General features: G+C 35.1%; 1 long non-coding RNA gene across 3 annotated transcripts in view; it reads left to right on the top strand.

Annotated features, from left to right (window-relative positions):
* Positions 1–25,460, top strand: part of LOC105144509 (uncharacterized) — a 201,089-nt gene that overhangs the window by 110,032 nt on the left and 65,597 nt on the right. The window contains exon 7 of one of the 3 annotated variants that reach the window (XR_845936.2): positions 345–5,543. The exons of the other annotated variants lie outside the window; for them this stretch is intronic. This is a non-coding gene — a long non-coding RNA (uncharacterized LOC105144509). Of the gene's footprint in view, positions 1–344; positions 5,544–25,460 lie in introns of those variants that run through there. 3 annotated transcript variants of the gene reach the window in all.

The raw sequence follows: 25,460 nt of genomic DNA, 5'->3' as shown, positions 1-25,460 counted from the left end.
AGTAACACATTATTTTTTACTGTAATAAAGATAATGGATCTGTGAATTACAATTAAGTATAAGTCTCCATTAGATCCATATATCTATTACTTTAAAATGGATAAACGGATTAACGTAAATGTGTAATTCTGAAAATATGTACTATACATATGTAATTAACGTCAATTCAAAGCTTATAGAATAAAGCTTGTTATCGATCAGCATTATTGACCGATAATTCTTATATGTGATTTGAAAGAATTAAAAATGTAATCTTTAAAGAACTTTACGTAGTTTTGAACAAACTGTATTCGTCGAACGTTCGCCGTGTCTATCATCCTTGCTCCTAAAATTTTTTCGTTTAGACCGTGATTTATTTCAACTCCGCCATTCATACTTACAACGCGAGCATTATCAGGTACCAAGAGAATTTTCTGTAGAAGGCTCTCAAAGAATTCGAATTCTGCACGGTCGTTACGTCCATCTAGGGAAAAGAGGAGGGGAAGATATGGTGTAAAGGGAGCCAACGAAGCCGTTGCGGCGCGCAGCTGTCGGAACATTTTACGAGATTTACGGAATCTTTAGATCGCTTAGCAGAACGCATTGCGCGCAATTGCGTTTCAAGTTGCGTTGGATAAAACTCTGACATAACTGTACGTACAGGTACTTTTGAAAAACTATCATTACATAGTCAATGTCTTACTTATTTGAGCTAATAATATTGGACATTAATTTCATTACATTAACTTTATAATTTTTTCATATAAAAGTATAAAATATGATCATGAAGTAATAATGGAACATCTGTTCCATTACTGACATAAAATATTCATTCTGCGTTCCATTTTATTCGACTGTTTTTTTAATTGCATCGTAGATGTACAACTTACTAATGGTAGAAACATTAATAGTAATTTTACATTGCTATGTTAAATTGATCTTTCAACAAACTATTTTACTATTTCCAAATCAGGACGAAAATACAAAAAAATTTAAAAACATGATTAAAAGTTCGGGGAAAATCATAAAATTTTGTTTGGAAATCAGTAAAAAGTTATGGAATTTTATAATAGGGATGAGGAATTTATGACAACCCTGATTTTCAACCAGAATTTCAATTCATGCAACTTTTTTTCCAGTGTACTATCATGTTTTTATGTATTTTACAATATTTTAAAATGAAAGCGATGTATATAATGTATGACTAGGATTATAGGCGTATCGCGTAATCGAGCATTCGGTATTAAACATAGACATATTTGAGTTGAGATAATTGAAAGCCTCAGATTTGGGACGGAGGTTAAACAATCTCGCGGATCAGATTAGCGCATTAGCAACTGCCATCCATCAATCTTATCTGCTCACCCTCTCAGAACCTGTCTATTATGTCACGAGACGCCATTAATGCGCCCGTTCAAGTTCGAGCTAATTTTAGGTGCGAAAGTAAGCCCTCGCGTGGCCATTAGATCCAAATGAGCTCTGGCCAAATCCATCTAGAGCGGGGCGAGTCGACGCCTATTGCCGTCTACTGACATCGCCGTCGGCAATGAGAAGCGCAGAGAGATCGGTTTTCTCCCTAATTAAATCGAGATTGAATTCAGACCGCTCGATTCGAGAGGATAGATTAATTGACGAGCACAAAAAATTTACGATCTTTTTTCCAGACATCATCACCACATAAAAGTGACATTCGATTTTTTTTCAAATCAGTTTTTACATTTAGATCTATTGACTGCGCGACATACCTAAATTTTTAATATTTTTCCAGATAGATTCTAGATAATACAAATATGTTAAACAATAAATATAACAATTTTCTTTACTCAATTTTGAATTATTGATACTAACATTAGTATTAATTTTGTATTAAAATAGAATTTATGAAACTCCATGAATATTTTGTTTAAGGATTATAATATGCTCTAAAGATAAACCCCAGCTTGAACATGCAACGAATAATCATGACCTAATAATAATCGGTGCTGGTATTTCGATACAATGCCACCTACACAATTATTCTGGGATTTGCGGGGCTATTTAATCGCTCGATTAAACACCTGTCTTTAAGCGGTTTCGACTTTAAATCTCGACGCGATTGCGTCCAATGTGGTCAGCAGCGTGCAGGCAATTATTGGACACATTTGTTCCGTAATTAATATCAGAAATATTGGGTGTTCCCAAAACAGTTGAACAAATTAATTGTTAACACGGTTTCCACTAAAATTATTAAAAACGATATAATAAATTTGAAATAACATTAATTTATTACAAGCTAAATTGAATTTCATGAACATAGTTAATAAAATTTGATTTTTATATTAATTTGAGTTTTGTCATTAAACTAATAATTAAGTTCCATGAAAAAATCCGTTAAAAAATCAGATTTGTTTAATAAAAATAAACTCTATTTTAAAAAATAAAATTTTACGAAGTAAAAAATGTTAATCTAATACAGAAAAAAATATATCGTCATTTTTTTTTTAAATACTGTTCTTTATTAATTATTATTATAAACAATATTATCGATTGTACTGCAGTACTAACTATAAAAAGGCTTTAATAACACTTGTAAAAAGGTTTTTAATCTGCAAATATTAGAATTTAACAATTAACTTTAACAATTAAGGATCGGGATTTTATGATATTACATGTAGGATTAATGAATCTGTCATATTCCTGTTGTTACGTTGCTACGCAGGAAAATTTTCTAACAATATCTTCACGTTAGACACGTTTGTGTGCGAAGTACGAATCGATAAGAGAGAAGAGAGCAGCTGAGCAACAAATAGGCGAGGTAAATCTGCGGAAAAATCGCCGGGAAAAAAGAAATCGAAGTGGAGAATACGTTTAGGTTGCGGCGCACGACTAGGAGTCACAGCCAGTTACAAGCAATAAAAGCAGATTAAAAAACTCCATTCGCCGAACACCGACGGAGTGAAATAACGACGGGGAACCGCGAATCGGCATTTACCCCGGAGAAGAACGAGCTGGGACAAAAAGGAACCTGTATAACAATGTCTCACTTTCTTCCTGATAAGGATTGCAATTTCGCGCATCTATATTAGAGATCTATCCCGTGCATCAACTCGAAAATCGATCTCATATATTTCTAATAACTTTTTATTTTTTTTTTTTAACAATAGTTACGAACAAGAGTACTTATATAAAAATAAGTTGCGCGAAAATAATTTGAGTCTCAATTTGCATGTGCGAATTTGACGGGCCGATAAAAGCGCAGAGAGTATCAAATTGTCAAACGCGCGGCGTTTTTTGATAAAGCCGGGTTCATGTGGGAGAGCGCATTAATTCGATGAATAACATACGTCATATAAAGGGACCTTTCGAGGACCTTTATCGCGACGTCAATGGCGATTGATCCCAGTCGCTTCGATAATTAATCGGTCGAGCCTTTGAATTCACTTGCATTTCCGGTGAAATCCATAAGCGTAGAATACCGAATATAAAATGCTAGTAGTTTATCGTTTCTGCCAGAGACAGCAAATTATTTTTTGAACTTCAGAAATTCCAGGGATTCTAGAATTGTTTTCATGTAAAAAATTGACCTTTCAACCTCCGCAGTTAACTAGATTAAAGCAAAATAGAAAAAAGATTAAGTATATAAATAAACGTATAGCATGTAGCTAAGAAAAGAATTATAATATATTCACAAAATTATCTCGCTACATAATTATAGCTAAATTAATTATATCTTAAAATTAATGATACTTTAAAAATATCTTAAAATTTCATTTATTTTAATATTTTCTTAATATTAAACTTCTTCATATTAAACAGTATATTTTTTCAATTAAATAAAGATTTATAGGCTTTTTAACATTGGATTTATAATTTGAGTAAAAGAAGGATTGAATAGTCAAGTGAGAAAATTTTATATGTCACATATCAATTTAATTTACTTAATTTCTTAACGATTATTTATATCCATATAAATTATATATTATCATTAATTAAAGTAAAAATACAATAGATTTTAGATTTCAATGACAATGCTTTCAATTCGTAAAAAATTAAACGATTTTAAACTTAATATTGACTATAGAGATCCAGAATTGAAACTTTTATTAAATCAGTTATTCTTAACTAATTTATAATTAGTATTAAAATACCGTATTGTACATTGAAATATAAATTAATTAATGTAGATTTCATTTTTATTTAGCAAACTTTTATTTCTTCATTTATTTCCGCTATCATAAGGTAAGAAAGTGTTCGACTAAGACGATGACAAGAAGAAACGTTTCTGCATATTTTATTAAATCCAAGATAAATATATGAAAAAGGAAAATCTTTCATCCAATTTAAATAAAACGTATATAAACATGTTTTATGTATTTTGATGATTATAAATCTGAACAAATTGGAGTAGATTACCGTTTTAATAAAAATGTTACGCGTATATCAGGTAACGCGATATACCTAGTAAATTTTCGCACTCGTCACGTGTTATTATAAATATAACTCTGATATTATTCCGATAAGCCTGGGAAGTATTTTATGCGATTGTTCTGGTCGACAACTTTTACAAAATATATTATAAAAATATATGTGAAAAGAGATCGACGCGGATTATACGATAATCAGTGTTTACAAATATTTATCGTCGTACATATTTTTAGCTGAACAATAATCTGACTAGAATTTGTGTCAGGTTAACCTTATATGTTATAAGGACCTGATTTGGTTGACGTAAGGTAATTGTAAATAAGGTACACCTAACAAGGTTCTCATCTGGTTTGAGTACAAGGATCTGGTTTGGTCTAAAATAATCCTGAATAAAGTATACCTATATATACTTTATCAAGTCCTTATCAGAACCTGATGAGGCTATCTGATCGTTACATGACTGATCAGGTCCCGATGAACTTACTTTATCAGGATCTGATAACGAAATAAGGTCAACCTGATTAGGACCTGCTAAAATCCTTGAAAAAATTTCTAGTGGGGAATAAGCTGCTCTGTCGAAAATATTTATTATGATTATAATCTTTTAATTATCATTTTGTTCCCGAGTGGCTTTACGCGACAAAGGAGATGCAAGAAACATTGGAAACAAGAGAGAGTAACGAGGATGGCTGGGAGCATATGACAATGTCTTTAACGGCAAGGGGTTTCTGTTCCTCCACGGTCTTAGCATAAACTCGTTAGATGTGCCCCAAATCCTCGGGAATTAATTCCATTGTAGCACAAACGCCTGAGCTATGTTAATTCTAACGTTTTAACACCGGTGCTGCATCGCGCACGCAGGTGGACGCGTACATGCATGCGTAGCGCGCGTGTGCCTGTGACACAAACCGTGTCACAGTATTCCGTATGTATGCCCCGTTAATTCGGGTCTTAAGAACTTAATTCAGTTTTGCATCGGTGCGCAAGAAACGGGACTTGAGCGTCTACGCGGCGGCGGATGCGAAAAGCTGATTATAAATCGCACGGAGACGTCGCCCTTCGTAACGCATCGCCAAGGATTAATCGCCTCGTCTTGGGATGTGAAAAATTACGCCCCGACCGACGATGCGGTTCCTTTCGCGGACGGCAAGCAAAAACAACGATGAGTAATGCGCCGCGTTCTTTTACAGCGCATTCCGCGACATCATCCCGTTCGCTTAACACGGCCGGGCGATACGTTATACTTATTGCATGACAAAAGTGTACGCTTTCGTAACCATATCGCGCTGCAAAATTGTCTATGCTCCAGTGCCCTCGTTAATCATATTCTTAGCAGCGAATTATTTTGACACTTGTCACTCGCAGTACGCTCGCTTTAAAGTTGAATTTTATAAATAAATCTCATGACAATGATGCATGTGTAATATATTTCAATATGATTTCTCATCGCCAATTTTATTGCGTTTTTTTTAACTTGTCATGGAACAGTGCTGTTATTATTTATTGTAAGCGATTACTATTTATTTATTATATGAAATCGTGGTCAAGCGCTATTTCTATCAAACTTTTCGTTTGACATCGTTAACACTTTTTCTCTCTCGTTCGTCATGATCATTGTGCTCGTTTCGTTCCGCCAATCTACCGTGATAATTGTCGTTCGTCCTACCATCCATATTTTTATTCGCACTCTACAGACGTAGAGCTACATGAAAAAAAGTGACGCAATTTCGATGATGTTTCGCGTTTTCCGCGTGAATTAAACACAATTTTTATCATAGCGACACTTGGTGCTTGATAGTGACACTCCAAATTATTTATGAAGTTGTGTAATAAATGATGATTAAACATATGCTACATAAATGCAATATATTCATTTAAAAATGAATTATGGACGCGTAATTATTAATAAAACGTAGTTAAGCTCTTTAAAACAGCACATATAATCGTTATTTAAAAAACAGTATAAAATTTTACTATTACATTATGAAAAGGATTGTCGAGAGTGTATGTAATACATATATAGCAGTAATGGTGATATTCTTTATTTCATTTTTGTATACACTTTTTATTACTCGCAATATTTTTTTTACAACAATTTATTTTGCTTAATGATAATACTTATTATCTCAGTCTGAAATAACGGCGATTTAATGTACGAACCATTATTCATAAAAATTATAAGAACTGCTCGTGGATTATTCATCACGCTACAGCGGTACAAGTTACCGAGCATTACGTTCTACGATATGAAAAATAAATTCGCGGCTACATCTGTCCGTGCAAAGTACCGGCGCTTCGAAGACGGCGACATGACTGAGCACGGTCGGAAAGACTAGAGAAACCATCTATCATTTAGGTGTATATAATTTGAACTGCGGAGGGTTAGAAGTACTCGTAAAAGGTTGATGCGATCGTAGGTTACCCGGGTCGGTGTAGGTGTGGGGACTTTATCAGCGCGGCATCCATTACTTAGCCGCGAGAGATTACCGCAAGTAAAATGCTCTTGAAGAATGTTATCGCAGATACCAGGCTTGCTTCGTCGGGAATTTGTGCAGTCTCCTTTTTTCCATCACTAAGTGAAGACCAGCCTCGGAATAAGCGCATCCGCGTTTTCTGCTGGAACGAGTTCTATCCAAAAGGGACGCATCCATTGCACAGCTTAAATAACGCGTTAACATTGCGGAGTGATATATATTTCGCGAGATGATAACGTGTTCTATTAGTTTTCAGCCAGTGCAAATTTTCTTGCGCATTCCGCAATATTTTTGCGCAAAGTAGATTGACGCTTCTATACGATCTTCAATTATTCGTCTTTGAAAAACTTTGATATCGACTGCACATTTTATTTATAATAAATTTAATAAACTTCTTTTACGATATTTTTATAAATTTGTAAGAGAGATGAAAGACTTATGGATTAAATCTATACATAAAGGAAATTTCTTTGAATTACGGAGATCTTTTGTTATCGAGTATTGCTTAATAAGTGATGTCTATAATAAGAATCATTACATTTTGATATCTGAAAATATTTATTAAACTTTTCAAAACAAGGATATAAAAATGTAATGATTTAAATCCGTTCGAATCGTTATGAAGTTTGATGAAATTGCGTGATGACAGTCGTGATCAAGCTATCATTGCTTCCCGCAGGGATGATTGATCGGCACAGTCATTTGGGTTTAGCGAACCCACGAAGCCGAGCTCAATATATTGCGGATATTAACATACATTTACACATTATATGTCCATATACAATACGATTTTGTAGATAATAATGCATTATTTTAAAAAATGGATGCAACAACCTAATTGAAAAATAATTAGAGGAATAAAAACTACTATATATGTGTTTGATACAAATGGAGCAGAATAGCGAAAAAATTAAAACTCATTTTTATTTATATTCCTTAATTTAAAAAAAGCTATTATTGTCTATTAATTATTACGAAAGAAAGTAACACCAAATATCGTACTTTTTATGACTTAAGAACAGTCGCATTTTATGCTTTATGAAAGTTATCTGAATAGATTTCGAGTTAAGTAATGAATGGCAATAAATCCTTCTTACTCGTCACGGAAGGATTTGAATTTAGCACTCCCATGCAATAACGCAGTTACACGTTATAATGCCTTAACGTTATACGTTTCGAGTAAGATTGACGCGGTCGGGACAAATGCAAATCGATGTTTTACAATTAATCCGCCTTTATGAAGGCAATCCATCATTGGATGTCGGCATTATGACGATGAATGGTCAAGCGGATAAGTTTTCATTTGCGAATAATGCGTGCGCGGCTTGGTGATTAATAATTGGACGGAAGAAAAGTATCGACAATGCAGTTTGATGCATCTGCAATTACGATGCGCATTAATTTGTTATTATGCAGCAGGTGTAACGTTTTCAACATATGCTTCACGGTCCATAACGCGATAAGCGGATTGGATTCGATTTTTCCTAAATGCAAGTATTGTTACATAAAAGCAAATGCTAATATTTAGATAATGACCCGTCGATCATGTAAATTGCCATATACGTAGAAATGTGCAAGATAAGCATATGGGATATCCGTTCAAGTGGATATATGTACGGGATTGTGCGTTGTACTATCGAATCTACTGCCGCAGTAGGAATAGACAATTTAGTTCTAGCGATATTAAACCGCCACGATTACGACAGCGAGAGATTATTGTCATTGTACTCATATCTAAGCTGTGAGCAATACATCGCGCTTTGTCGCGCTAGTAATCCGTACCTCATCGTTCCTCAAATCCTGATCGAATGGCAACAAACACGTATCCGACCGAAATTCAAACGGAATCCATTTCCGTGTCGATTTAGTCAGATCCATTTATCAATGTCTATATTCGAAATAAAAGATTTCTGTTAGTGAACTTGTAATGGATATTCCACTAGCACAGATTTGATAGGAAACCATTTCAGAATCGAGACAATGTGCCGTTGTGACAAATGACAATCCTCAATCATCTTGGCAAATCTTAACGACCTATTCGAAAGAGACATAATCTCGATCTTCTTGAGTGCCCGGGAAAATTTTGTATAGAGAAGCTCGTTGAAGTATTATTTCTTACTTATTGAATTACGGCAAAAAGACTTAAACAATCTAAGCATCAACGTGTTCCCTGACGACATTTATAACACGATTCGAGTAAGAATTTTCTATCGCAAAACTTATATCGATAGTTGTCAAACATCACGTGCATCCCGCGCGATACAAGTGTTGTGGCTAGAAAAGTTTGCAGCCCTGCAGATAAACTGCAGGGTTTCGCGATAGCGATAAGAAAGAAGAAGAACAATGTTAAAGACATATGTTGCAACGTATTCTAAATTGTAAAAGCCGAACAGAGCAAAAGCGTTGTTTCTTTCGAGAAATTGAAAAATTAGTTAATGACTCAATATCTAAACACGAGTTCGCGTTAATTATAAAAAATTCTTGTAATTTTTTTGTACCCTCTAAATTTTTTAAAGTGAATAAAGAAATTTCATTCCAAAAAATTTAGGAAGTACTTTATGCTTCTTCGAACAATAGTTACTTTCTTTTATCAGAAATTTTTCTAATCGTGCCACTTTAAAGTGCACGGAAAGTATACGGTTTTGCTGGAGTATCAAAAAATTTAATATCGATCTGAAAATAATTTTTATCGAACTATCAAAATAATTACGTGAGGCATTCAAATTTGTTGTTAGAATATTAAAATATTTGTCAGCATTACTTATCATACTTGAAATCCTACATAAATTATTTTAACGCTTCAACAAAATTATTTTCAAATCTGTATTCAGCTAAATTTTTAGATCAGCAAAACTACCGTACTTTCTATATAATGTCTCCAGTTCGTTTCTTGATTGTTCTTTCAAACCACGACTCCGCGACGTCCTTTGCGAATTTTGCTTGTCGACTTTTGTCCACGATGACAGTCAGGTCAAACCGCAGTCGTGGTCTTATCGTGGCGTGTGCTTGTAAAACGCGATTTACTCGTACATGCACACTTTGCCAAAGAAGGAAAGAGAGTTGCGTTAAAGGATTAAATCAGGGAGTCGAAAGAGAGATAGGATGAGATGAAGGGATGCGCGTGGCGATATAGATAGGCATGAAATCTACGCTGTAGTACGAATGTGAGCGAAAGTATTAACTTCGAAATTGAGTGCCTGCTGGTTTCTGTACACGCGAGGATGCATATCCGCCCATCTTCGTTGCGCGCTGATCCGCACCTGCGCGATCTATTTGTAACTGCCTTACTCGGCGCAAATAATCGCCGAGTCGATGTATCGGTTCTTTCAAGAAGCGACAATTTTTGTGAATTTAGTCACACTCGAAACGATGAGTCTATCTGGCGATCCATCGATCCGACTATGCTTGCGCAAGCATGCATTAAGCGATATCCGCACACTCGGAATATCCGCTACGATTTCGCCTCTGGGTCGACAGATTGATATCGGACTCACGATATAGGACTTGCGTATATCCCATCGCATTCGTTACTAAACGGGATTTTCAGAGATCGTTCGCTGAACGGATATATGATGCCCCATCTCCTTTATGTCGGTTAATCGGTTTAGCGAATAATGCGCGATGGTTTTTCATTGCAGCTAATGTCGCACGAAGCGACGAGCTTAAATCATCCAGATGAATTCTGTAAAATGTACATAGCAAAACAAATTACTAGAAAATTTATTATTATGAGGCCGCTAATTTTAACGCGTATTGTTGACATGCGGAAATGAAAAAGATAATGAATGAAATATAATTTTCTCTTCTATTTGAGTTATTTTTAATCATATCTATAGATCACACATCACTGTTCCAATATGTAATTAATTTGATTAAAATAATGGAGTTAAACAATATAGCTCAAGAAAATATATTAAATTTGACTCAAATTTAGTTATTTACTAAATAATACATTAATATCGACGATATTTACTTTGAAACCAACCACAGAAATTGATTTACATTTTAGCACAGATGGAAGTTAAAAATAACATAATATTATTTAACGAATTGAATTGTCGTTGCTTCTCTGATATCTAGCAATGTATGGTTTTATTTACATAATAAAATACAGAACGTAATAATAATATAATTGTTATGCAGGAATAAGAAACAATTTAATAATTTTAGATTACCATATCTTTATGTGCATTTATCACTTAAATATTCGATATCGATCTATAAGATTTAAATTTGCTCCAAAAACATTCCCTCTCGTACTAAAGAACATCGCAATATGTCAAAGTCGAGAGTTTGGGACTGGCTCATTGCTTTCCAAAAGTTCGACACACCGTAGGTGCATCAGGGTGATAACGTTGCACACTTTCGCGCTACCTCAAGTTCAGTTTTATGACTGCGCGCCATATTTCGTTGAGTAAATTTATAACAAAGTCTCTGCCGGTTGCTGCGAGATATCTTTTACAAACGTCGCAATATTTGCAAAAAGCTTTACTATTAGCGAAATTGGAATATGTGACTCAAATTTTGTTTCTTACTTGTATATTTTAAATTCAAAAAAATTTTTTCAAAAAATATTTTAGGGAACATAACAAGATAGACAAGATGAGTCACTTCGTATTCGGTATATATTACGAGATTATAACGAAGAAAAGCGTATTGTGTAGAATCTCTTGATCTGCACAATATCATTTGTTGTTTTCACAACTCTTAATGTTACATCACCGATTGATATCATCGTCATACGTACATTTACCTCTTAGAAACGCGAAGCTACCGGAGGAAGAATGCTTAGTCGTAACAGGGAAAAATTGTGTTTCCACGATATCATAAATGTGCTAGCTTGTCGCTCGACCGGTTGTATAAAGTCGGATTAATGTGTTATCATGCGAGATAGCAGCCTGTAAGTCAGTTCCCAGGTGCGTTTCTGCGGGCTTTTTCGAACGAGTATCGTTCGAAAGGGAGCGGCTCTACGTTTTTCCAGCGAAAAAACATATCGAGATGGAATCGACATGATTTGTCGAGATCGAATCAATCTATCTCCCGCGAACAGTCCACGGATCTTTAAACCTGTGTCTCCAAATCACCGAGAGTGTCCCTTTATATCGTGTCGAATTCTTTGTCAATTTTTTCTTTGGAGTAAACGAATATGTTTTATATACAATATTCTATGTTATATTTTTGTTTTTTATTATACATATCTATTTTATAGATACATATTAAGATATATTGTACACAATGTAGAAAACTGTAGATGATAAAAGTTTCATCAACATTTTGATTAGAGTGCCGCAGCAAAGTCGTCATACTTTTCGGGATAATTTCGGGATCTTTATTCTACCTCTTATGCGCTCTTGTGTTCTATGATTAAATAACTTGTGTAACTATTTTTCGAAGCAGAGGAAACCTGCGGAAGCGACGAGCAAACGATAAACGCCAAAGTTCCGAAAATACCGAGGTAATTGCGCATTCTTACATGAGATATTAAACGTTGCGACGTGTAATAACGTAACATCGCGATGTAAGGGATAATACGCGAGCAATTATACAGCATAACTATATGAGACCATAGCATGTCACTATATTCTGAACAAGCATATTAATCTCTATCGAGATGACGATATCAGTAGGATAATGGAGAATGACCTGATATTGAGGAACACGTATAATTTTAGAGAACAATGTGATAATGTGATTCAATCTTCGGTTTAGATTATTGCGTATCAGAAAGATTGAATGCCTGAGTAAAACATTTAATTTTCTTGTTAGACTATAATGCATATGTTCAATGTGACTGCGAATATATGTATATATATTGATATATATATATACATATATGTATATATATATAGTGAAATGTTTCCAGCGAATGAATAATTTTATTGTATTGCTTAAATAAAGAACTTGTACAAATAGAGATATAATATATAAATAATTAATATAATCTAGTATTTAAAATATTGTATTCTCAAGTCTATTATAATAAGAGAATTTTATTAAATTATAACATGAATTAAAAAATAGATTGATAAAAATTATTGTAAAATTATATGTCGGCTGAAAACATTTGACAACCATTTATATATATATATATATAGTATGTAGTATACGTATATATTTTGTGCATGTGTGTGTGTGTGTGTGTGTGTGTGTGTGTGTGTGTGTGTGTGTGTGTGTGTGTGTGTGTGTGTGTATAAGCAGTTGGAAAATCACATCGCGAAGGACGATCGATCGCAACGCAATATAGCACGAATCAATGGCTAGCTCCCCTTTTTCCGCTGCAGACTGCGTTATTCGTTCATGAAAAACGGCGACATTACGATGTTCAATCTACTTCATTTTTTTACTTTCTTCGCCCGACTAGTTGCTCGTCGAGGGTGCTTTCTACCGCACTGACTCTTTATCTGATTGCGATATCGAAAAGGAAGCGTGATCTCTCGCCGTATGAAAAGTGACGATAATAAATTGCATATATCTGTACCAGTTATTAGTCTGTGAACATTCATAGAAAATTGATTAAAAAAAGGTTTATAAATGGAAAAAAATATTATATTTATATACGCATAGATTTTTCAACTATTCACAAAAGAATATTATTTATTCATAAAAATGGATATTTATTTGTACTAGAAAAAATATTTATCATATGGACAGTTTTAATGTATGCATATTATACCTCACTACAAATTTAATTATTTACAAATATTTACAAATTAACAGTATTTCTATGTATAATACAATATATATGAGGCATAAAATAAAATATAAGTGATAATAATTAAATAATAAAATAATATTGCGTATTTACGAAAAATGCAAGCCTCGTTTTTAATGAAATAGATATACATTTTATTATTTATATACGAATACAGAGATATTCATGCATCAATGAAATTTAATAAAAAATATACAGAGCGTATCACAATTCCTAATTGTAGTAATAAATTTCTTAATAAGTATTTTTTACAAGTTTGTATCTTTTTCAAGTTATTGAACAAATGTTCGTATATTTAATTAACTAGACATTTATTTTGTGGCAGTTAGTAATGTCATATAAATTTTTAAGCATTCTAGAATTAATTATTACTAATAATTTATACAAATGTCTACATAAAATTTATTGAGTACGTCTACCTAACTTTGCATTACTCGTCGCGAATATCGAACATCCTCGAAACAGAGCAGTCGTTCTTTAATAACTGAATTTTAATAACTGTTCTCTCAGAAACTACGTTATATTTTACACGATGCCACTCCCGAATATAAAAACATCGCATAATGCTGAAAAAATAAAGTTCCAACACCGAACGATTCTCCGTGCGTACCGAAAAGTTCGCGGATTATTTAACCGATAGCGGTCTCTAAGTAGTCGTATCTCAGTCTTAACGCAACTCCGTTGGCTCCTTTTTATTTGCGAGCGCATTAATTCAATTTGCCTTCTTTCCCGAGGCAATTCCTACTGAGACGTTAGTTATCCTGCCTCGTATTCGGCAAACAAACCATCCCGCTCACTCCATCGATGGTCCGACCATTGGAGTAACTCCTCAGCTCGGCCCCCGTCCTTTTGTTTTATCATCGAGTTACGCCGGGCAAGGCATTAACATTTTTCTGTGATTATTTAAATTTAAGACAATCGTGTCCGTGACTACTCGCGGGCTATAGCTCGGAGTTTAATACCGAACGACGTCGACTATGACGGAGAGAGGGACGAGAGGCGATGCGGGAGGGTGCTGGAGAACGCCCGTCTTTGCTTCCTTCCTTCCTTCCTTCCTTCCTCGATTCCGTCGTTTCTTTCAAGTCTTTTTTCAGACCATTCGAAAAATAATGCCCCGCCTCGGTTCTTCTACTGTTCCTTCCCCAACCCCCGACCCCGATGACAAAGCGTCTCCAGGCGCAAGCTTATACTTACCGTGCGAATTGCCATACTTTCTCTTTCTCCCTTGAGCTCGTCGTTCGGAAAATTTGCAGGCTCGCACGTATATATCGCGTATGATGATTTTATGAAATATCAAACCAATGTATATTAGACAGACAAAATTGTGTGGCAAACAAATGAACGGTTCATATTGTATTTTGCTAATGAACTTTATATGGAGCTTATTACGACGACTACGTTAATGCTGATAATAAGAGTAGTGTGTATGGAGAGACAATACGCAACATACAAACTGCCGTCAAAGTTGTCATCACATTAACAACGCTTTATTTCCGTATTTTTGGACTCAATGCTCCATGTTCCATTTCATTTACGTGTCGGATATTAAATTCGATACTCGCGCGTCACATTTTCCAAAGGACGAGATAATTAGTTATTATTTTCATCCGAGAGTTTACGCACACTGATGTAGTTTCTCGACTTTCCTCGTCCACGTCACAGTTGAGGGCTTCTATGAATTTTTATACGCGTCATCTCTGTGTATTTTCTTTTCCGACAATACGGTAATTAGGATCCCCGGTGCACTTCCGTATGTGTACGGTCGTGAGGCAGCGGCAAAACAATAAACGTTAACGCGGATGATGCCGGCGGTGGTGGAATGAGAATGAGCGAAGGGGCGAGAGGAACGAGGGGGGGCTGAACTGTAAGTGAAAACTATGCTCGTATATCATCGTACCGAGTTCATGGGTCAACAGTGACTTAGTTGCTATTCGCCTCGTAAAGCGACGCTACCGGGAGGTTTGTAATAACGCTCAAGACTCCGGATCTCAGCCGCTTCTCTACATCTTCGTTCCGCAATTTTCGCATATTTCTCCAAGCGGAGGCACGCCTCGTCCGCGCGCCGGACCCAAGAAAACGGCTCGAATGAACGGATAGTGCAGTAAGATCAACGTAATCCGACGTTAAACAGTAAATTAATTTCCACACGGACAGAATGATTTTGCTAAAGTATGTAAAAATAATTTTATTTAACCACATCAAAATAATTATGTACGTAACTCAAGCATGACGGGCAATCCTGTAAAATATTTTCGCAACCAGTTTGAGTGTCTTATGTAATTGCTAGTAAAGTATTATCTCAAGTATTTTGATGGTCTAACGGTATAACCAAATTATTCTCAGATCTGTCTGTGTCTAGCTAAATTTTTAGATACTTTAAAAGCAAAACCGTCCTTTCCGTGAAATCGTAAGTGTTTTGTGAAAATCATTTCTTCTAACGTTATTTTTTAAGTATTTTTACAGAGCTGACGGTTTTGATAATTTTTTAGCAATTTATGCAAGTGTTATTATGTTTTGCAATACGCGAGGAAATATGATAAAAGAGACTGACTGTGTGTACACACATATATCTGTTTAGGCATGCGTCAAAAAACAATTTTATTGTAGTTATATTAATCTGCACGTTATGAAATTTGTTTATTTATCAGCACTTCTGCTGCTGTTTTACATACCTGAATGCATGCGAGTAATCGGGCTTTCATGTGAAACTTTCATGGTGAACACCTATGCGAAATTAACCCTATAATTGTGGTACGAGTATTATGCAAACGATGCGTACGTTCTGTATTTTCATCGTGTTTATTCGTTACTCGGTGCATTATGCATAGAACAAACTGAATAATTGAAGTCATTATGAGGTACTCGACATCATTATTTAGCTCATAGATTTGTGTTTAACAACAAAATTTATGCAATATGTAGGGCAATTAATAAAAATATACTTTATCTCGTTATCTAAACATTGATGTTTCTTTTAGTTAAAACAGCTAAAATTTCCCGTTACAGAATAATTTAGCTTTATTATGCTTTACGACGTGAATTGAATTATTATTATTGATTCACACTATTATTTCGCGCGCATTGCTCGATTTCAGATTAAATGCGTACGTGCTACAGAACGTCCAGGAAATTTTCAAACGAAATGACACGTTGTACTCACGATTTATGAGCGAGGGACTTAACGCGAAATTACGTTGGAAAAAATTTTCGTAGACCGCACGATAAATATCAGCCGAAAGTACGAACCCCCTTTATACGAAGGAAATATAAAAATCCTACGAGGCACGGGTGGACGATTACCGTACGATATTTGTCATCTCTGACAATCACGCTCTACTTTCGGTATTTCTCTTGACACCCGAGATTCAACCGAGCTCGAGATTTACCGTTTGTAATTAATTACAAAATTCCACACGCGCGCGCGAGAAAGGAACAATATATGGGAAAAACTACGTATCGATTCTCCTCAAGTTGGCGCAATGAAAAACTCCAGCTATGAATCTAGAATCTGTATTTATTGTTCATCAAGTGTCAAAATGCATTGCTTATAATTAATAAAACTTATTGCAAATATCGTTTTATATATATATAGAACGTAATAAATTTTAATTCTATATTATGTGTTAATTTAATTAGCGAAGATTTGAAATTTTTTTTTGTTAAAATAGATAAAATATTTCGTCTCTCTCTCTCTCTCTCTCTCTCTCTCTCTATATATATATATATATATATATATAAATTTTTGGTAATTAAATTAACACATAATATAGAATTAAAATTTATTACGTCCTATATTTTTTGTCGTTGAATAATATTGACGGAAGAATACGATTATATTAGTAGCACAGGATTACGTAACTACAGGATTAATTAGCTCTACGATAATTACCGTTTCTACGAATTATGACCAAGCATGGCAAGATTAAACATGCTCGTTCGGGTGAAGTCGAGATACCCGTGACGTCCAGATAGCGTCGCGTATGGTGTTATGTTAAGTGAATTAAATAAATTTCATAACTTTGTCCACGTCTACGTACAGTTTATTTATCATAGCGTGCACTTCCATGCGTTTACCAGCGCGATGTCTCGTGTTTGCAGGAAACGCACGCTACGGTGCTTCTAAAGCACATAGTTGTATGTCTACTAGCGAATTAATGTGCAATATATGCAATATGTACACGCGGAGTGTGTGTAGTGTGGAGTTACGAAAGTTGTTATTGGCGATACAAAGCACATTCACTGGGATAGCTGTAGCTTAACGAGGAAGTATTGGAACCGCATTGTATTCTATGATAACGCGAACGTTATCGCTACAAAGAGATATGATAAAACGCAATATGCGAAACATTATAATACGTTTCAGTAAACGTATCAATGAATAAATTAGATTTTTCGAATGCAATTCGACGATATTTCCGAGTACACGCGCAAAGCGTGTTACGGCCAACGCATTTGATGCCTTCAGCTTTTTTTTTTTATAAAATTTGTGATCCGTATATCCCGTTGAGAAATTGAATCGTAATTGTAAAATCAGAAGAAGAGAGTACGTGACTTTTGGAATATATCTTATGAAACAATTGTCCGGAGATAAATCGCCGCCGAGCTATCGCGCGACTTGGCATTCTGGGATTTAAATCATTCTTTTTTTCAGAAAACGACGTTCTCGAGAAGTATTAAAAGATTCTCGTGTCATTAACCGAACGGATGTTCTCGTTTCCGAGGAACGAGATTCGTAGAATGTCACGTATCTCGATCGCGGCGTGCAGTCAATGACTACGAATAACCCGCATCCTTACTAATTCGGGACACGCCGCCGTATACTCTTTCCCTCTGTTTTTCCGTAAGAAAAATAATCGAAGCTGCTTCGTTGCTTACGCGACTAGCTTATTCCCTTCGAAGTGACATTAACGAGCTCCCGATATCTTTGGGCGGCCGCACTTGGCGATGAAGGAAAATGGCCAGGGCCGCGTGTAAAGGGAAAACGGCTGCAAAAGCAGCAACAGCACGCTCATACAATCCAGCACGCCCCGCTTGTTGGTTCTTGCGGCCTTTTTGTACCGCCAAACTATTTTAATCCCGGTTGGTACCACCTGGTGCCTCAAACCACCAAGCCGTCAATAGCCTCGTTGAACGTTACGAGACATGAGCCAGATTTCGTCGATTAAGTGATGATCCGCGGAGGAGTTGCGAATGCTATCGATTATATCTTGGTGCTCATGAATGCGTTTTAAATCCGGAGAAACATTTCAACGCGCGATTTGCAGAAACAGAATGTATATAAATTCACACAGAATATGTATTTAAGATCCGCTTCGACCGAGTATAAAGTTCTAAAATTTTAATATTTTATATAATCTTGATTATCTCGAACAAAGCGTGAATGCACAAGCGAACGTCTCCGGAAACCCAATTCTAAATTTTGCAGACAAGTTTTTTTGTCAGCTTATGCCTTCGGACAAGAATGCGCGTTTTAATCGAAGAAGTGTCGAATTTCAACTTTTAATTAGTTGTTGCCTATTGAAATCTGATTTTATTGATTATCTGGGTTGCCGTTACATAATATAATAGAAATTACGGGCGGAATATTCTCGATTTCTCATTAAGAATTAATCCTCCCGTTTGCAAAAATATTTTCTATCAAGATCTCGTTGCATGCTTTTCCTGTCATACAAGTTTTTTATCTGTGGTAAATTTGAAAAATAGAAATATTAAGAATTAACGTATTACGTCTCATTATATTTACGTTTTTCAAAAGACATCGCGTTATCGTTATATAATGAATATAACAGAGGCGAAATTGCATGCGGAATATTCTCGATTTCTTATTAGATGTATTCAGTATTATGGGCTGTTTACTGAGCAAGAAAAAAAATTAATATGTTTATTATTACAATCTTTGTAATGTAGAACAACTTATTTATTATATATAATCTTTAATATTATATTAAATATTTCTTACTTATTATTGTTTAAGCGATGTCAGCGATATAAAAGTACGCTCATATATTGCGCTCACTTAGCATTTACGTTTTCATGGCCTTAAATAAGCAGTAAGTAATAAGTAAGTAAGAAACATAGTATTAAAGATTCTCAGTAATAGATAAATTATTCTGAATTATGAATATTATAAATATTAATTTCTTTTTTACTCATTTTGAACATTCAGTAATACTGAATGCACTTATTAAAAACTTCTAAAGTTCCTAATTGCAAAAGTATTTTTTGTCGTAGTTCTCGTTGTATGCTTTTTCTCTTTTTTTTACACACGATTTTGTTAAAATATTAAAAAAGTGAACGAAATACAGATCTAAAAATAATTCTATTGGACCATAAAAATACTTATGTACAACGTTTCAATTGATTGAAAATGTCAAAATTTTTTATTGTATTGCTCATCATGTTTAAGATTTCTATAATACATAATTATTTTGATGGTCCAACAAAATTATTTTCAAATTTGTATCTAACTAAATTTTTAGATATTTCAATAAAATCATTTTTTTTTTCATGATTTTTTCCAGATATTTCAATTGTGATAAATTTGGGAAATAAAAGCACCATTGGTTAACCGTATGGGTCACTGCATTCGCGTCTTTAGGCAGACAAGCGCGCGCTATAACAGATCCGACGAATCCAACGAAAGCGATAGATCTCTAGTTAATTAGCGATCGAACGGAAACCGTGATCCGTGCGATCGCGTCGCCGTATCGAGCCGCATCGAGGCCCGATGTCGATTGTACAGGCGTTATTAACGGCCGTGTGTCCTCCTACTTGATTGGTCGTCGTGAATCAGGGCTACGTCCGACACGTCGTTTCGCCGGTATCCGGCTTTTAGTCCCGTTTGTCTCGTTCACGCGCGCGTCCGTCAAAGCGAATCACGAAGTCAACGTGTGCGCACCTAGGATGCATGAGATCCGAGACGGGAGATGAGCCCGTGTAATGGATGTTGTGTTCCTGAAAGATTAAAGCACACGGAATGTCGATGTGCCTTTACGAGATTAACGATATCGCTCAATACGCGCTATATATATTTCGTCCATGTAAAAATTGTCATTCTATCCCTTTGAGGCTCAATGGAAGCAATTTTTTCACTCCCGGTAAATAAGAGGAACGTTTTATTTCCCCTTTTCTTCGGATAGACATCCGATGGACATCGAATCGATAGCCGTATATTCCCGCGAAATCGATCGATTATCCTAAATCGATAGAAGTTTATTTCCGAATAAGTGATCTCACCTCTCTTGTTTAACTTGTAGAAAATTCCGTCTAAATATTCGAGAATAGTTTCATATTCGTTGAACACTGTCGTTTAATTGATTAATAATGTTAAATTTTCTCCCGGCCATGCGCAGTTACGAAGTGAATTTCAATTAGAAGTTTCAGCGCCTGCTAACATCCGGACAGTAATTAGAAATGCGCTCAATAAATCGCTCGGTACAGGCATCGTCGCTTTAATTACCTTTCTCGAAGTTCGATCTCAAAGCGCCGCTAGAAGTACAAACATCGCGAATTACATAAGTACCTTTATCGCCGTTGCTTTTCAGAAATAGCGGGCGCGATCACTGACGCGAAAACCGACGGTCGTGAGAATATGATATCGATTAAACTTGCCACTTTCTACAGTCGTTTGCAGCATCGTTTTGCTAGATTAAACAAGTAAGCACCAAGATCGTTCGTGGAAATGTTCGTAGCAATTTTAACAATGCATTTCCATTTGTAATTATAAGCATACATATATATATATATATTCTATAATCAATTATATTTCAAGTTATTGTTAACCCTTTGCAATTAGACTGAACGTGTATATGTTATGTATCGTACGGAAAGATTTTGCTGAAAGATCTAAAATTTTATACAGGTATCTGAAAATAATTGTGTTGGATTATTAAAATAATTATGTTTGGAAACTAAAAAATGATAAACGATGTTGCAAAAAATTTTGATATTCTAACGACTTTGAGTTTTCGATCAAATTATTTTGATGGTTACAAAATTATTTTCAGTTCTGTATTCAGCACACTGTTAAATCTTTTAGCATAATTTTTTTTTCCGCGTATAATGCAATGTAGGTTTAAATGTAGACGATCATAATTGACATATTAATCTATAAATTTATGCAAATTCTATGATCATGTTAAATCTGTCGAATAAAATAAAACAATTGAAATAAAACTATGAGATTGAAGACGAAACACTTCTTCTTTAATCATTTGCAAGAATAATTTGAAACCACAAAAAAATCTTACTTCACAAATTACATTATAATTTGAACAATAACATCTTTCTACGAAGCGTCATATTTTCTAATGCTCGCTATAAATTTTTTCATGCGATAAAGCAGCTCCGCTAACAAGTATTAATACAAAACGACGCGCAATTATAAAACCAGCGAAAATCCGTTAAACGTGAAAAACGATTTAAGCGTGGAATGTAGAGCGGACGAACGATCGGGTGCGCGACGACCAGCGCATTACGGAAACAAATTGATTTCGGGCGGTACCATTGTGCAGAAGTTGCGTTTGGCAGATGACGAAGTACAGAACCGCAGAACGGCCGACCCTTCACCCGCCTTTCAATCATGCCGCGTCAGGACCGAAGGAACCATGCGCGTCCATTCTCTCTGAGCCGTTCGCTCGTTTTGCTGGGTCGAAATTACTGCGGCATTAGTCCTGCGAACCTGTTAAGCGATGAGAATGTGAATAAGATGAAGTCGGACAACAACCAACAGTTTCTATATCAAGCCTTGATATTCTCAGCTGCGACGTTGCACGTCGTAGAATTTAATCCTTAATACACAGGATCATTCGTGTTCTGCACGTTTTTTCTCTTTGATTATGAGGCACATAAAGTAATTAGTTATAATATTTATATATTATATTTTTTTTAATACACAACTTTAGAAATCATTTTTAAAGATTAGCTCTCTAAATTTCTTGGAATGAAATCTCACTATTTATTACTCTATTTAAACAAAAAATATTACAAAATTTTTTTAGATCGATCTTGTTTCGGAATTTAAAAAATAACATAAAAGTAACAAATCGTTATTTTTTAATTAACGATAATGTTAACGATTTATTTTTAAGAATCAGTAACTAATAATGCGGTAACTAATTACTTTTAAAAAGTAATTTTTCATTTTCTGATACAAATCATTTAATGTCTAATTTTTGTATACTCTTGTTAAAGCGATAAAAATTAATCCGGGATACAAATTACCCATCGTATATAGTAAAAAATCGGAAAATCATTATGTGTACTATGGATTAATTAATTGTAAGCTCTTTGCATCGTTATGTTACCATTATACAATGTAGTCTGTATTACTTCGTTAATAAAATACAGAAACTCTTTTACATTTTTCACAACAATGCTTCACATGATGCGATAATTTCATATATAATAATTGAGAAAAGTACTTGATCCTATTGTCAGAAAAAAGTTCATTGTATTACGGTGCCGAGGTAATGCAAGGATCGAGCGCGCGCGCGCGCCTTCTTTCGCCGCGGCGTCTCGAAGGCGGAAAAGAAGTCTTTGTAAGGTTGAATGAAATAGTGGGTGGCAGAGACGGAGGAGAAGAAGGAGGGGAAGGCTTCCAGGCCCGAATATTACAGCAAGACGAATGCGCGCAATAAAGTAAACTACACAATAGCAACGCGCGGCGGTGACGGGTAGAACGGAACGGTTGAGTTGGTGGGTGGGCACCGGTGAGAGAAAATGCGTAAGAGGCAAATGGGATTCGCGCGATTTGGAAGAATCTGATATTTAAAAAAGATCTTTTCGCGGATGACTCGAAAAAGAGTATAATACTTTTTTGCTCGAAAGAAACGCCGGAAATAGGGATACTTTATCGAAAGCCGTAACCGTAGATAACTCAAGATATCTCATGCTATTTATTAGATCCGCTTGCGTCGGATCTAATATATCCGGATTGAAGAGGAGAACTAATCATCTCGTGCATAATGGCAGTGATACGAGCTGTAATTCCAGAAATTATCGATATATATATATATATTATTCTTGTTCTCAATTCTCGTAACTATACAATTTTCATGCTCGATTCTCAGGTTCGATTCTTGACATTTCATTCAGATCGTAATTGTTGAACGAGACTTGAGATTTTCCTTCCGCAATTCGAAAGGTTTAGTCGGCAAAATTCAGGGCGGAATTTAAGGGAAGTTCGACAATAGAAGGGATGTCGTTGCTCATGGACATTTATACTCTATCGATTGGTAAAAGCGCGCTCCTCTCCTTATTTTCGAGAAAAGCGACCCTCTTCCCCTCTCCAGTGGCCGTTTCCATCCAGAAGCGATAGAAAGCTTCGCACAGAAGGCCCTTATTGCACTTCGGAGCCGATCTATCGAGACGATACCTTCTATCCACCTCGTTGCATGCGAGTGCGACGTATGTACGTGTTATCCGCACACAGTTATATTTCAAGTTGCTGTTTTTATGATCTTAGCTATCTCGTCCGCAATAAATACAACGACTAAATTATCGCTGACACTAGATCGATAAATTACGTAATAGCCATGTAAGTTGAAACTTTCAGTCGGGTTTTTATTACTCATTTAATACTAACATATGACTTTATGCGGATCACGCAATGTTAATTAATTTAATTAAAAAGTGAGAAAGTGAGATGATAAACTTCAGCTTTAATTAGAATTCTAGTTAGTAGTGAAAGTAATCAAATAATTTTTCAAGAACATGTTGCTTACAATTATTTCGAATATTATATTACATTGTCGCACTCTAACAAACACATATACATACATATATACACACACTGTGAAAATTTGTGTTAAATTTACCACTTTATATTCAAACAATCCACTTATGTGAATTAATTTAACACAAAATGAATTAGAAAGTAACACAAATATTATTTAAGAAGATAAATACAAAAAAAAAAGGTAATAATGATAGTTTGTAAACAAATCGCGAAAATATATTTTTCAGTAAAATTAACATTTATATTATGTTAAAATTTTATTCTAGAATTTACATTTTATAACACATTATTTTTATTTGTCTACGTATTCATAAATAGTTATTTTGACACAAAAAATTTTGAATATCAATTTAATACAAACTATTTAAATAACACAATCACATAATATTAAATTAACATTCGAATGTGTTAAAAGATTAAACACAAAATTTTAACAAGAACTTGAGTGAATCGTTTCCAACACAAATATTTTTTATTGTACACATAAAGTCTCGATGATTGAATGATTTTAATCGCTAACGTCGAGAGTAATGAACTACGTTTCGAACTCACGGCGAATCATCGTGCACATTCAATCTCCGCGAAAAATTCCGAGTTCTCTTTGAATCACGGTAATGAGAGAAGAGGGTACTACACAGAGACAAAGTTGTGTCTCGTTGCGACGTTCTCATCGACACACGACGACCACGGTTCTATATCTATGTGTGGTAACATGCAGTGCACCGCACGCGTGACTCTTCCATGATTACACTCGAATGTCAAAGTGGATAGGCGCAAGTTCCATGCGGCTCTTCGCTCTCTCTTCGCTCGCCGAACGCAACCCGTTCATTACGGTAAAGTTGTCAGGCGATCGCATGCTACTTCGCCATATCGGAGACGGAGTCGTCGGTTCATCCTCATCGTTTTCCTCCTACTATCCTAAGCCGCTGGCTTTTATTGACTGAAGCGATAAAACCTTACTTACCTTCGATTACCCGTTAGGATCTGTAAAAGGACTTCCTGGTAAATTCTAGGCTTAACGCCAGAGACCTCATCGTTACACCAATCATGACGTGACATTTAAAAAATTATCATTGATTCTCTCTCAATATGCAAAACGAGAAGTTTACAAATGTAACAATACAGATACAAATTTAATAATAGCTGTTATATA

This window comes from Acromyrmex echinatior, chromosome 8, assembly GCF_024713525.1.
Source record: "Acromyrmex echinatior isolate Ae372 chromosome 8, ASM2471352v2, whole genome shotgun sequence".
Taxonomy (NCBI): Eukaryota; Metazoa; Arthropoda; class Insecta; order Hymenoptera; family Formicidae; genus Acromyrmex; species Acromyrmex echinatior.
This window is presented reverse-complemented; position numbering and strand designations above follow the sequence as displayed.